General features: G+C 38.3%; 1 protein-coding gene across 1 annotated transcript in view; it reads left to right on the top strand.

Annotated features, from left to right (window-relative positions):
* The first annotated feature begins 4,630 nt into the window (after positions 1–4,630).
* Adgrf1 (adhesion G protein-coupled receptor F1) overlaps positions 4,631–15,727 on the top strand; it is a 45,294-nt gene continuing 34,197 nt past the window's right edge. Inside the window, exon 1 of the mRNA XM_047558988.1 lies at positions 4,631–4,661. The gene's annotated coding sequence lies outside the window, so the exon portion shown is untranslated. The remainder of the gene's footprint in view (positions 4,662–15,727) is intronic.

A 15,727-nucleotide genomic window follows, 5' to 3' on the forward strand; every position in this document is an offset into this window, starting at 1 on the left:
TTCTTCTCAGTGTTATCTCTAGCATTCAAATATTATACCTTCTGAATTGATCAAAGGCAATGGGCAAATGGAATTTGATCTAACTCTGTCAAATTTACCCAGGGCCTTGAATTTAGTGACATTTGAAGCTTATTGTTGAATGAAATGGAAATATGAATTCTATAGGCTTTTGGTGGCTCTTCAGTTTATTATGGAAGGTTGATGGTAAGAAATGCCTTTATTTATTTATTTTTTGGTTTGGTAATTTATCATGGGTTGAACACCGCTAGCTGTGTTTCTCATCTTTCTTGAGAAGCAGTAGAGAATAGGTTAATAAAAGAGATTTGGATTCAGGCTGCTGGTTTCCTAACTCATCATCTACTTAACTGTTCTCAACGCCCTCATCTGTCAAATAGGGATGACAGTGGTAACTGCCTCAGGGGTTGCTGAGAGTACAAAAGCTCATGGAAACTGCTCAGAACAGTACTTGGCACATAGTAAGTGCTCAGTAAATGTTAGCTGATACTAAGTACTTGATAGCTCACCTTTTCTTCTGCTGTCCAGGTCAGTTCCCATATTTGCAGATTACTATACTTGTCTAATATGTATAATAAAGGTTTCCTACAGTTTCCTGAGTTGCCCCTTTGTTTCTGGGAATGACCTTTATTTTAATGTTCAATAGCAATACAATTTTTATGCAATGCTACCCTTTTCCCCTCAAAAAGTGTCTCTTAAATCACAATGACCAAGGCTGGACCTCAAATAATCCAATAATTTTCCACCTACCTCACTTTAAGTCCTAGTTCTGAGTCTATTTTGGCTTTATGTCTTACCATGTCAGTCACAAACATCATGTAAACTTTAATTTACATCTATAGTCCACTCTTCCACTCTTTACTCCTCCTTCTAGTTCTTCAAAAAATTGTACTAAAAAAATATTACGCGGACTGGGATTGTGGCTCAGTGGTAGAGCACTTGCCTAGCCTGTGTGGGGCACTGGGTTCAATTCTCAGCACCACATATAAAAAAGGAATAAAATAAGCTCTATCAACATATAAACATTTTTTTTAATTACTAATCATTTTGAATCACTTTGAAGTTATTTGAAATAGTTCAAGGTCTCTCCCACCCTGAATCACCAAGGCACTCCAGTCAACCATTTGTATTTGGAGAAGAGCTTCTTCAAGACCAAGTTCAAGGAATGTCCTGTATTTCTGACATATGGCCCCATTCATTGGAGCCCCTCTCCTCTGAGAGGGTTCATGTCTTTCTTTGGTCTACCTGCCTAATTAAGATATTGCCTCATTAAACAGTAGTCCCTCAGGGAAAGTATGTTGACATTATATGATTCAAGCTTCAATGACATGATTCTGTTTGCCATTTCCTTTATAATAGGGTTTAGGTTTGCTGCTATTTATTCCTGTGATCCTGCTCTTGGTCTGGAAAAGCAAGTCACCTGACTGTATATAAAACCAGCACAAACAAAGGGATGAACTTAGAAGGCTGGAAGCTTTTCCTCAGCCCAAGACCTTCCTCCACCTTCTCCTCCTCCTCCTCCTTTGTGGAATGTTGAGTCCCTGTGGGCAAGATCATCAGAAAAAAAAAGTAAAGTATAGCAGATGGACCAAAACACATTTGTTCAGCAGGTTTTGCTGCTCAGGTAAATAATCTTGTTCCTGCTTCACAGGTTAGCATGTGACATTTTGCAGCAGATGGAGCATTACAATCAAAATCGAGGGGCAGTGCTTCCCCAACTCTGCCTTTGCAGAAGGTTGACTTTACTTTGGGCTCCTTATGTAATGACATTTCCCTGGTGCCACTGTGCTCAGCTCCATGCTGCTTCCTTTTATTAGGTCCTTTGCAAGGTACATGGGTTAGGCCTTACAATCAGGAAGCAACTAGGAATTCAGAATTGCATTTGTTAACAGATTTTTAGGAGGAAACTGGAAGGGATAAATGGTTTATTGGTGAGTCATCAGTTTCAAAAGTACACCTCGTTTGTTAAACAACTGAAATATTGGACACACCAGGAGCTCCTTCTACTAAAAATGGAATTTAAAAACTATTAAATGCAATCATTGATTTTAATTCAAAAAATCAATGCATTCATGACCTCACTGATGTCTATAGTTTGCCGTGTTTTCCAGTATCTGCTAAAATGGTTTTGGACTACTAATAAGAAACTGTAGGGCTCCCTTTGGTTCTGAAGGCCATATGCCAGGCCCTAAGAAGTCGCTGGATTTCCATGACACAGTGCACTGGAGGTGAGTAACAGCTTCCCTCTGAGCTTCCGGCCCTCCTCACATTCAGCTCCACACCACTTGGACATTTTGTTAGCCCTTCTCCTGCCTCTCTCCCTCCCTCCTCTCTTTTCTTCCAGTTTCATGGCCACTTTCCCACCCAAATAATTAGTAGCTTATTTTCCCTGTTTTATAAACACATTCCTTTTTAAAAGTCAGTGACTCAGGTGCCCCTGCAAACCATGCACTTTTAAAAATTTTTATATATTTTAATTAGTTATACAAGAGAGTAGAATATATTTTGACACATCATGCATAAATGGAGTACAACTTCTATTCTTCTGGTTGTACATGATGTAGAGTTACACAGGTCGTGTAATCATATATGCACATTGGGTAATAATGTTCGATTCATTCCACTGCCCTTCCTACCTCCATACCCACTCCCCTTCCTTCACTCCCCTCTGTCTAATCCAAAGTACTTCTGTCCCCACCCCGACCTTGCCTTATTGTGAGTTAGCATCTGCATGTCAGAGAAAACATTTAGCCTTTAAACCATGCATTTTTATACAGAGAATAGGAAAAGGGTACTACTAAATTGAAAAGAGGGCATCTAATTCTACCTCATTAGGCACTGGATCAGCTGAATGAGAATATATATTTTTATAAGTCCTCAGCCATTTGTATTGAATGGAAATTTCATCTCTACTTTAAATGTTGGATTCAGAGACAGGCAAACCTATGCAGAAAAGGCACATGAGGAGAGTTCAATTAAGTTGACTAAATTATAATATCAGCTTTATTTCTCCTTGGCTGGAAGGAGACAAAGGAACAATGTCGGTGCCCTGCAACAACTGGGTGTTACCAACCAGGTAGGATCCATTCTCTTGACAACTTTTCTATTGGGTCAGCTCTAGACCTGATTATGAAGATAGGTGATATGAATGCAGTGGCCCAGCTGGGATGGGAAATAAGAGGGTGGTGGGAGTCAGGTGAGGCCTGTTGGGCACTACGTCTTCAACATGGAGGTTTGTAATCAACAGTTATTAGAAATTTTTCCCACCACTAAAGGTATTTCAATTAGAATTAAGACCATTTTTTCCTTCCTAAGAAGATGATGCTTCCTCTTTTCTGAAGATGAGAGCAATGTACTTGACCGACTTCCCCTTTTCTCTGACACTTGGGAAGCTCTGTTCCTGGAGTTAAGCTTCTAATGTCTAAAATAATCAGGTAAATTATTATTTGCATGATTTTTCCTGTTTTCTAATAATATAGTTTCCCTTTCTATGGTTCATTTAGTTTATATAGAACCATTCCAGTTCGTGGTTCTTTATTTTTATTCTAATACTATTTGTTTTGTGCATTTATATTGTAAGCCATCTCAAGTCATATAGGAAATGGAATACTTAACAGGAGCAAGATAAAATTAAGAAGCTAATGGAATTCTGAGATATCCTTTCCTTTCTTTCTGGTGACATGTTTTTCAGAGTAAGCATATTGTTGTCCCCCTTACTGTTCCACTACAGAATTTATCTGGTTCATTTAGACCTGATGGTTAGCATTGTAGATACCTTGACTGAAGTAATTTATGAGCCAATGTGCCTCACTTTACCACATAAAACTTGACCCTTCCTAGTTTTCAAACTGGATGATTCCTTAGGAAGGATACCGATATTTATTTGAAAACATGCTTAGCTGTAGGTTTTCTAAGGACCAAAACAGGCTGAAAATATCCACCTTCAGCATCTACTCTGGTGACATCTATTTGCCAACCCATTCTATACTACCGACGCAGAGGTCTGAGTTTATCTGGGGAAGTAGGGAGTTAATTCTTCAGCCCTGAGTGAGAAAGCTGGAAAAGAAAACTCTATTAACCACCCCTACCCCGCCACTGGAGCACCTACCTCTCCTCCTTGGAATTACCCAGGAAGGGCTGCATTCCTTCAGCTTCATGGGGTGTGACCCCAGGTGCCCAGGGTCTGAACAGGATAGCTCCAAGGAGTGACAATTTGCAGTAAACTGATATAGGGCAGGGGTGTTCCGCATTCCTCCAGAACATTTTTCTCACATTTCCCTTTTGTGATTTCAGACACTCACCTATGGTTGCTGGGGTGGGGTGTGTCATTAAGTGCTGTCTCTGCACTCCTTCCTCTCCCCAGCCCTGATGTTGTTGACAACTCTAAAGGGGAGGGAGAGTTAGCAGAAAAATCTTTTATTTTTTATTTTCCTTCTCCAAGTGGGTGTGTTCCAGGCTTGTCTCCTGCAAACGCAGTAACCTGCCCAGGAGTTGCAGGTGACTCAGTGGCCACATGCCAGGGCCAGCCAGCTGCTGTGTTTCAGTGCAGTGCTCAACACTGTCTTTCTAGACTGGACAGGAAGGACTGAGCCTCCAGCACTGAGGACCACGGGCTTAGGGGCTGTAGTGTGAAGACAGATCACCAGGTAAGCCCCACAGCTGTGTTGTGATTTCTTAGAACGCAGGTTGTCATCTCTAGCTCTGACCGTTAATCTAGAAGTTTTTTCTTCCCATGGGGAAAATTCTGGTTTCTATAATTCATTTTCTAAGGAATATTAAATAAAGGAACAGAGTTGAAAAGGCAACTAGTAGAAACAGTAACCTCTGTTCAGCTTCTTGCTGTGTGACTTGAAGCCATCTGCTGGGTGTCAAAGCCCAGGCCCCTCTCTAGAACCACCCAGCACTGCTTAGAGTCCTCATGGGCCTGAGAGGCACACCAATGCCAATAAAGATGATTTCACCAGGGATACCTGTTAAAAATATTAGTCACATGGTTACTGCTAATTAATAATATGTTAACCAGAGCAATCTCCTAAAATAAAATTGTATTTGGGAAAATTAAGTTTATTTTCACTCTAGGATGAATTAATTTAAACTTTGTCTGAATCAGTATAAGCCTGGGTGGTACTTCCCAATTTAAATTCCTCCTTGACCCCTCAGAAAATACAAAAATTGAGCATAATCATCATCCCTTGCTTCTTCTCCAAATAAATATAAAGTGACAAACTATATTTTCTGTCAGGCCTCAAAAATTCATGATTTTTTCTTTTCCCTTTTCTTCTTTTTCATAACAATTTTTTTTTATGAAAAACCAGATATATTATATAATCTACTCATGCTGGAGTCTAAATAATAGGCAGATACTGAAGGAAGTATACAAGGAAGGTCTAGGGGGGTGAAGTGTGGAGAAGTAATGGCCTTGACTTTTTCATGGTGATTTCCTTTAACTAAACTTGATAATGACCTAGGCTGAAGATGTTAAAGAAGGAAAATAACAAAGATAAAAGTACATTCTACAATTTATCAGAATATTAGCACAAGCTTTTTTTGTTGTTGTTTTTTTCCATTAACTGCCCCCCCTAACCAAAATTAAAAACAATTTTACAAAAATGGCCAAATAATACTACTTGCTAGTACCATTGACAAGTAGTATAACCATAAGGAAATTATTTTGCTTTTCTTGCTCTGGTTACTTAATTTGTAAAATGGTAGCAAAGCATGCTAAGATTGAAAATGGGAATATGTGTGCACCTTGAGTCTTGGAATAAGCTTGATGTGCCAACTCTGTTCCTTCATGTGCAACCACAAGTTGATATAAATTATTACTGAAAGTCATACATCTTACTTCTCCAGAAGGGTGGTAAATTTCTTAAAAATAGGGAAAGCGTCTTCATCATAGGATCTTTCTTTTGCTGAACTGAGGACAAGGGGAGAACATCAATATAACTCCATTGTCTTTCATTTCACAATGAAGGATTGCAAATATCCTCCTAGAAAAAAATAAATGAGTGCATTTATTCAAACTATGATATAAAGGAATGATTTTAGTGCTCTTGTTGGGGAAAAGTGGATACTTGAAGAAGCAAGAGAATATTGGGTATGTCAGGGCATAGTAGTGGCAGGCACGAGTTACAAGGGTGAATGACTCAGAAAATGTAAGGGTGACATCCCTATAACAAATGTCACTGCATTTACAGTTTTGCCAAGACCACCCCTTATTTAAATGTGTATGTATGCAACATTCAAAATATTTCCTTTAGCTCCCTTTTTAATGTTCTTTGGCAGGGAGTACTGATATCTACAAAGGAGAAATACTATTCCCAAATAATGTCTTAAGATTTTGCCTGGATGGTATTTGTCTCACCAGAGAAGAGCTTGTGTGATGTGAAGATCTCTACAGTCTTTCACTGGATTCATACACAGCCTTGATAGCTGTGAAAATAATTTGAAAATTTGAAGGAATAGTGCAAATAGACTGGGCTCAGCCATGTGGAGAATGAAAATTCATAGGAATTAACAATAGAAGGAGAAAGCAGAAGTAGCTCCTGCTATTTCGTGATGTTATAGCTACAATGAATTCCCCGTGTACAATCCATTAACTAAAGAAAAGACAAAGAGGTGAAGAGCATTGAGGTATATATAAATCTGAACCTGCAAAATACAAGTCTTGTTGGTGAAGATCCCCGTGTCTCTGGATCCTCAGAGCAAATGTAGTTTGTAATCTCCAGAGTTCCACGAACCATGGAAACTCTAGTGGTTTTGTATGTTTTTATGTTTTTAGGGGGTGGTACTGGGGATTGAACTCTACCACTGAGCCATATCCTCAGCCCTATTTTGTATTTTTATTTTTAGACACAGGTTCTCACTGAATTACTTAGCATCTTACCATTGCTGAGGCTGGCTTTGAACTCACAATCCTCCTATCTCAGCCTCCCAAGCTGTTGGGACTACAGGCATGTGCCACTGGGCCTGGCTGTTTTGTACATTTTAAATAAAGTTGTATTTTTAAATAAAGACTTTAAAGTCTTTAAGAACGTTTCTTATCATTTGATTTTTTTCTCATAAAATAAAAGTATAAAAATCTGATCACAGGAATTCCTCTATTGCTTATGGATAAACAACTGCTTATTATAAATTTGTAATGTTATGACAGCTTGTCACAATGGAATAAATTCACACCTGCAAAGTTTTGGATAAAGACAGGTTTTATTAAGTAGATTATATTTTCCATGAAAACATTTCACACTCTCTCTAGAGATATTCCTATGCTTAATTTTAGTGAGTTTGCTATACTATTTTTGATAAAATACTTACTGACATATTTCTTAGGAATGTAACACTTTTCTATGCTGTTGACCAAGATATTAATTAAGCAAGTAATTAGAAAAGATACACATAGCAGATATTTTTAATTGTCAAATTTTATTATATAAAAGGTGATCTTTAAAATTAATACAGAATTATCAAGGTGGTCTTGATAAGAGTGATTTAGTCGAGTCATAGAGTTGATTTAACTATCTATTCATTTTGAGGAAGTGAAAATAAACTTTATTTCACACCAAAATCTAAAATAACTCTAGAAGGACTAAAGATTTAAATTTATAAAAATTATAGTAATAAAAACTGAAGAAATACTATAAAAAAGCATAGGGGAATCTTTTTGACAGTCTTTTTATAGGAAAAAAAATTCTTAGCATGACCCCAAGTTTTAAAATTCATAATGGAAAAGATTGACAACTGTGATTTCATAAATATTTAAAAATTTTGTGCCGAATAAAACAACATAAAAGGTTAAAAGATGAAAGACAAACCTTGAGCAAACATTTTTAATACAAGTGCCCAAGATCTAACACCCATGCTTTGGAGTTCTTTAGCTCCAAAGAAGTGGTTCTTAAGAAAAAGATAGATGTTCCAGGAGAAAAACTTGGAACAATGACTTAAATAGTGAAACCTGAAAAGAAAAATGGCTGATTAACATCTGAAAAATCTTTAATCTTACTAATTATCAAAGACATGGATATCAAAACAGTAAGATATTTAGTTTATTAATTTATCAACATTAAAAAGATGTTGGGAACAGTGTAATGAAATAGGCATTTCCACACCTTACCAGGGGAGAAGAAATGGGTATGGGTTAGGTGGGCAATTTGTCATGTCTGTCAAAATTCAAAATATATAAACCTTTTGAAACAGCACTTTCATTTTAACATAGACATCTGGTTTGCCTGGAATTAGGATTCAGGAGAAGTTTACAGAAGGAAAGTCCTAGGGCAGAGCATGGGACTTCAAAGTGCCAAGATAGAGTGTTTGCTTTTCATTCTGTGCCCAGCATGGAGTCTCGAAGATTTCTGAGTATGGGTGGATATGAAATTTTCAGGAAAGGGGGAATAGCAGGTAACTGGTTCTGTTTCTGGAAGAATCATTTGGGAAATATGATTGAAAAGTTTGTTTATACTCTCTAGCAAATTGTGATGAAAATAATATTAAAATGTATAGGAAAACTTTAATAAGAGGTAGTGGTTTAGGGTAGGTTTGAAACCATTAAGATTTGTCATACAGCCTTGAGTGAGAAGTCTTGGTTCTTTACCCTTATTTAAAATAGGTTACAGAAGAAGAGATGGGAGCAGCTTTAAGTGGACCATTCACATATGGATCCCCCCCAGAACCTGTTCTCTAAGTTCTTCCCAGCAGTTTCATCCTGAAACACCTGAGTCTCCTCCCACCTTCACGGTACTCACATTTATTTTTCTGCACAAAGAGTTTTATGTGTATGGAACTCAGATGAGGATCAAATTTACAATCATGACTGTAATAACATCATACCCCAAGCAAAAAAAAAACTGACTGGTTCATACTCCAAGGGAGTATGGGAGAGACGTTGATAGAGATAGTTCAAAATTCTTTTTATTTAGAACTCAGGTCCACCCTTTTCATTTTCTGTAAATATAAAACAGAAATAATTCTTATTTAATTTGTAAGATTGTCTAATAATCAGATCCACACATAAGAAAGCATTCAATAAATCAGAAACAATTATTCTTATTTTGCTTCTCTGGAGTGCAGTTGGTCAGGTACTTTTTTTTGTTTTTGTTTTTTTTTTTTTTTTTAAAGCAAACAACCTAAGAGGAAGCTCAGCTTCCCCTGGTTTTACCTACCCTAATTAAGCATAGCTAAACAGGGGAAGATAAAAAGTGTCTGATCTGGGAATTCCAGGAAGGCTGGGTGCCTCCTGCTAAGTTGAAGGCTTGGCTGGAGGAAACAGCTGCTTACCTTCTATGGAATGCTATTAGTCATCCTGTAAGGGCTTGGTGAACCACTAGTGATTGGAGAAAATCTTCAGTTACAAGGAGTTGGCACAGGGCCAGCCTGTGAGTCTTACAGTCATGATTTTTACAATGCAATTCAGCTGAACTTGTCTTCCATAGGAAATGAACTCTAGCTGGACACCAGCAGACACAGGGTGATAAGCTAAGAAGAACAAATCATCCTGAATAATACTTTTCTAAGATACAGAGTATAGGATGTATAGATTGGAAAACAGAATCCTTGTTAGGAGAAGCAGAGAACAGTGCTAGGCTGAAAGCAACAGAAACGGAAGCAGTGCTCTCTAGCCGAAGTCCTAGGGAGTGGCAAAGGACATGCATTCTTGTAAAAAACCTATCCCCATTATGAGCTTAAAAAGGATGAGTCAGGGAGTAGGGTCACCAACTGGACTCTGAAGGGACATCCATTCAACCAAACAGGAGAGCTTTTTAAAAATTATTATTATTTTTTATTTATTTTTACAGACTGAATTTTGATTCATTGTACACAAAGGGGTACATCATTTCGTTTCTATGGTTGTACGTGATGTAGAGTCACACCATTTGTGGAATCATACATGTACATAGGTTAATGATGTCTGTCTCTTCCATGATTTTTCATGCCCCCCCATTCCCTTCTACATAATCTAAATTTCCTCCATTCTCTCACTTTCCACCCCCAACCCCCATTATTGACTTATTTCGGAGAGTTTAATAGGGATCCTGCCACAACACTCAGCCACCCACCAGCTGTTAGCAAAATTTGGAATTTCTCTTTTTTTTTGGAATTTCTCTTAATGTGTGCAAGGACAATAGCTGACAGCCCTGCGTGGCTACATTGTTAATAGCCACAGCATAGCGTAATGCCCAGGAAATGGGAGGCTCTCCATATGCAGTAGCCGAACAAATGAAGGCTTAGCAGATAGCTGATGTGTCCCTGAGGGAGTGGTGACTGAGCTAAGTAATTCTTTTTGTCCCTTCCAGACATATAATTCTAGAATTCTTAAGAACTATACCTCTGTTCTCAACCCAAGGGCTTAGTTCTTAGTAGAGTCTCAGTTCATCTTAAAATACATTCGAGAATTTAATAAGCAGTTTGAGGAGAAAACAAAAATAAAAAATTTTCAGTCTTTTCAGGCTTAGATCTGGTGACTGACAGAATTAACAAAAGAACAATTAAATAATCTATAAATGGGAAGTGGGAAATAGGCATATTATAATAGAGTATGAATGGCTCTGAGTTTGCCTCGTTTTACCCTCTGCTTAGTAGAGGAGGAAATTGACTCCAGAGATTTTGTCGAGTTTCACAAGTCTTCCCATCAGGGAAAAATCTGAGGTTAGGATCTAATTCATCCAATCTCTTCCCACCATGATAAACATGCTAAAAACTTGCTAACATATGAAGTGGGTGTTTAAAGTTTTACTGGGCACACGCATATGTAGACATCCACTGTGATTTTAAGCAACTTATTATCCTTTCAGAGGAAGTTTGGCTCATAAAATTCCCCAAATCTCCAAACATTTTTTTCAAATATGGAATTGGTTATATATCCTGTCTTCCCACCTATTTTCTCAACTCTCTTCTCTATTTCTAATCTGCCTACTTAAGGAAATAAAGGAAAGTTGTCTCAAAGGCAAGTGACCCAAAGATTCCGCCACGGACAGATCCCAATGAAAATGTCACCAAAAACTTCTAATGTGAGAGATAAAAACAACCACGGCTTTATAGATTCTCTTTCTAATTCTATTTGAGCCATGATTTCTTTTAGTTCTTATGTGGTGACCTGCTCTTTCCATTAATGTGTGTGTGTGTGTAGATGGTGTGTGTGCACATGTGAATAGAAGACACAGAGGAGGCAATTCTACTGGGAACTCTTCTATTTATAGAGAATGAAACATAATCCCACAAATACTGAAGCCAGAAAAGCAACCCAGAGTTCAACTGTACCTAAGATTAGATTGTTGCTCAAAAAACGCTAGAAAGTGTGCATGTGAACAGCACTGTGGTCAAGGAGACAGCTGTTGACATAAATAAATGATATTTGGAGTCCATAAATACATAACTGAAAGAATAGGGGGACAATGGACTACATCTCCTGAAGCATAACAGCAAATTCTGACGATTGTTCACTGTAGAGTGAAGGACAGGGTTTATCAGAAATGAACTGCATGCATGAATTCAAGGAAGTGCGGGGGTGGGGTGCCACCACAGCCTGGCCTTCTCATGGAGCTAGTGCCAGTACAGCTGTGGGTCAGGCTCGGCTGGCCTCCAGCTACCACAGGTGTGATGTAAATAAGCCATGTTTTGGTGACGACAGCTCCTGGCTTCTGGAAGTACACATGGATTCTGAGAACTTTTTTTAACGATCGGGATCTTTCTATCCTCGAGGGGAAGTGATGAAAATACGATGGGGCTTATGTCTAGGAAAGGCAAAGTTCTGTGGGATCTGTGATGACTCTGTATACACACAATGTGTTTCCTACATCCTCACTGCTGAGGGCCTTCCTTTGAATTAGATCATTCAATTACTGTAAAAATGTCCTTTTATTGGAGGTTGGGATGCTTCCATTTACACAGTGGGAGCCATCAAGCCAGAAGCACCATTTTTGATGTTATTTTGATACAGAATTCAAATCTAACTCTAACACAATCCAACAAATAACTATAAAAATTATCAATAAGATGGAAATAATAGTAACACCAATATTAACAGTTATTTTGATTTGGCTATGAAACTTTCCACAAAGACTCATGTGTTGAAGACTTGGTCTCCAATGTAGCCATGTTCAGAGGAGGGACTTTTAGGAAAAGATTGGATCATGAAGGCTCTGACTTCATCAGTGGATTAGTTCATTGATGGATTAATAACTTGAGAAAACTGTAGGAGGGGGTGCCTAGCTGTAGGAAATAGGTCATTGGTGGCATGCCCTGGGAGGGTCTATCTTATCCTTGACGACGACTCCTCCTCCTCCTCCTCCTCCTCCTCCTCCTCTTCCTTCTTCTTCTTCTTCTTCTTCTTCTTCTTCTTCTTCTTCTTCTTCTTCTTCTTCTTCTTCTTCTTCTTCTTCTTCTTCTTTTCTCTCTCTCTCTCTCTCTCTCTCTCTCTCTCTCTCTCTCTCTCTCTCTCTCTCTCTCCTACTTGGCAGTCATAAAGTGAGCAGCTTTCCTCCACCACACCATTCTGCCATGATGTTCTGCCTTGCCTCAGGTGGTCAACCATGGACTGAAATCATGAGCCCCAATCAGTCTTTCCTCTTAAGTTATTTTTCTCAGGTATCTTTTCCCAGCATGGAAAACTGACTAAAAATGGCTAATAATAGTTGAGGATTAATACCTGCTTTGGGTATTTTATATGCAGTAACTAGTTTGATTCTGCAAAGAACCTATGAATTTGATACCATTTTCCCCATCATATAGATAAGTAAACTAAGGAACTGAAAACTTAAGAAAATGTTAAAGGGAATCTAGATGATAAGTGTCAAAGCCAGAACCTGAACCCTGGGCAGTCTAGCTACAGAGCTTGCTCTGATCTTCCTTAATCTATATGACTTGAGATATCTTTTTCCAACTTTTGATTGTCAGATACAGAATGCCCAGTTAAATTTGAATTTTAGATAAGTAACAATTTGTGATAATTAATAATGTCCCAAACATATTAAAATTATTCATTACTCGAATTTTTCTTTGTGTCTTATTTTTATCTGTTAAATCTTCAAACTCTATCCGAAGGGAAATGTATGCACCAAAGAACTGAAGAAAAAATTTTCATTGGTTCAAGCTTTGGTACCAAATCCCAAGGTAGAACTTCTATCACAAGACTAGATTAAGATCATAAATCTTTTTCTTATTCTGGAAACAGTATAAAATAGCAGCACTTGTACCTGCCTGGATGTGAGCATTACTTGTATAATTTTAATAATATACATGGTTAGGCTTGACCTATTCAAGATTTAAGAGGTTTAGGATGAGATAGGGAGATCTGTATTTCCTAATTAGATCTTAAATGTTTTCTCCTCTTCCTCCCTCTCCTTCTCTTTCTTCTCTTTTTCCTCCTCTACCCCTCTTCTTTCTTCATAGTTCATCTATTCATGATTGGCCTAAAGACTAATCCAAGCCCTGACTGTCAGTTATAATTAACATTTCTCATGAGTCCAAGGAGGCAGCCCAGGACACACCCCTAGTGTGAGAGGAAGAGGAAATAAGGAGACTGGGTAGGAGAGAAGACTTCCTTATCATGCCCAGAGCTGTTGCCAGGCTTTCTTGAGCTGACTTTTCAGCCTCAAGCCTGAATTACACATGGAAAAAAGATTTTTCAGAGGGAGAGAGAGAGGAGAGGGAGTGATCTATATGACCGCCAGGTCTTTCATCTGGAAGTAGGCCATGGCTTAAAGAAAACAGATGACACCCACATGCACCAAGACTTGTTATGGTGTCCCTCCAAAAGATCATATGTGAGACAATGTTCAGAGGTGAAATGACTAGCTTATGAGAATCTTAACCTAATCAGTGGATTGATACACTGATATGGATTAACTGGGCAGTAATGGTGTGACTGGAAGGGGCATGCCTTAGGGGTTTATATTTTGTCCTTGGTGAGCAGAGTTTCTCTCTCAGCTTTCTAAATCCTGAGTCACTTTCCTCCACCACTCCCTTCCGTCATGATATTCTGCCTCAGCTTGGGCCAAGAGCTATCAAGTGGGCTGACCATGCATTTAACTTCTGAAACTATGAGCCAAAATACGCTATTCCTCCTTGAAGTTGTTCTTGTCAAATCCTGTGGTCACAGCAATGAAAAACTGAATGAAACCACTGTTATTCTGTTGGACATCTCCAGCACTACAAACATGGCTCAAACAATACCTGGGAACTCAAATTAAAAGAATCTTCCCCGGAAGTGAGGAAAGGTGTATGAAAGAGACTGGAAAGTACCCAACCTCCCTCTGCTTTCTGGCTGTGCTTCATGAAGATATTATAAAATCAATTTAGTCAGGCTTGAAAATATGTCAATAAAAATAAAGTAAATAAAAATGAATAGAAGGTATTCAAGGCACATCTCAGGAAATAGTTCGGTTTTCTATGTATATATGTGTTTGGGTGTACATACACATATACATATACCAAAATACATTTAGCCCTCTGTGTCCATGGTTTCAAATCCATAGATTCAACCAACATGAAGGGAAAATAAGCTTCTGTACTGAACACACGGAGACTTTTTCTTGTCATTATTCCTAAATAATACAGTATAACTATTTACATGGCACTTACATTGTATTAGGCATTATGAGTAACCTGGCAATGATTTAAATAAAGTATATGGGAACATGTGGGTAAGTTATATGCAAATGCTATGCATTTTATCTGAGGGGCCTGAATGTCTACACATTTTGGTGTTTTTAGTGGTCCTGGATCCAGTTCCCGGCAGGTACAAAAGGACAAATCTGTATGTGTATGTGCACATATTCATGTTATACATTTATTTCTTTCTATGGGATCTCATCAAAAAAGTTTGAAAAACTGTTCTATAGAGAAAAGTATCCATCATTTTTGGAAAGTAGAAAGCTCAGGGCAGAGATAATAGGATTTACTGCAGATAAGCTTTGGGAAGCAAGACTAGGAAACTGTCCTGGAGCGTGGAGTATGGACTAAAGATGTTTAGGGCAATGCATTTAGTAGGAGTCTTTGGTGAGTAGAATGTGGGGACTGAGAGCACCATTCACCCAAGAAGGAAGGTAAATGCATAGCTGTATGTGTCACATTGCTTATTCTTCATGCTTCCTTAGAAAGCCCCAGGAAAGATCTCTGTTGCAAAATATCTGTAGTAGTCCTTATTCTGCCTCCAGTCCTTTCCCATTTCTTTAGATCAGGGAGGAGAGTGTGGGACAGCTGGTGGGGATGGCAGTACTTGTATGCCATTTAAAGTGCACACAGGAAGCTGGGGAAGGGAAGGAAGGGACAGCCCCACCTTGTTCTCCATACTGCTAGTCAAGGTCACTTATTCCGAGATCAGACAAGATCGAGCACATTCGTGGTGGTATGACTGTAAACAAGGTCACTTATTCCAATGGTGGGAATTGCATTTTAAAAATATTTTCCTATGGAGGTGTAAAAGAAATGTTGAAAGACCAAAGGGAAGTGTTCTTTCAAGTTCTATCAACGCTGTTCAATAAAACTTAGCAAAGATGTGAGTGTTTATCATATGCCATCCAACATGGTAGCCACTAGCAACATGTGGCTATTGAGCATGAGAAATGTGGCTACTGTGAGTGAGAAACTGAATTTTAAATTAAATTAAATTTTAATTAAAATTAAAATTTACAGAGCCACATGTGGCTAGTTGCTACTATATTGCACAGGACATTTCTAACCTATCATGATTTTTCTTGACACCAAAAAACCTGGGTATGAA

The sequence above is a fragment of the Sciurus carolinensis genome, chromosome 7 (assembly GCF_902686445.1).
Source record: "Sciurus carolinensis chromosome 7, mSciCar1.2, whole genome shotgun sequence".
Lineage (NCBI taxonomy): Eukaryota > Metazoa > Chordata > Mammalia > Rodentia > Sciuridae > Sciurus > Sciurus carolinensis.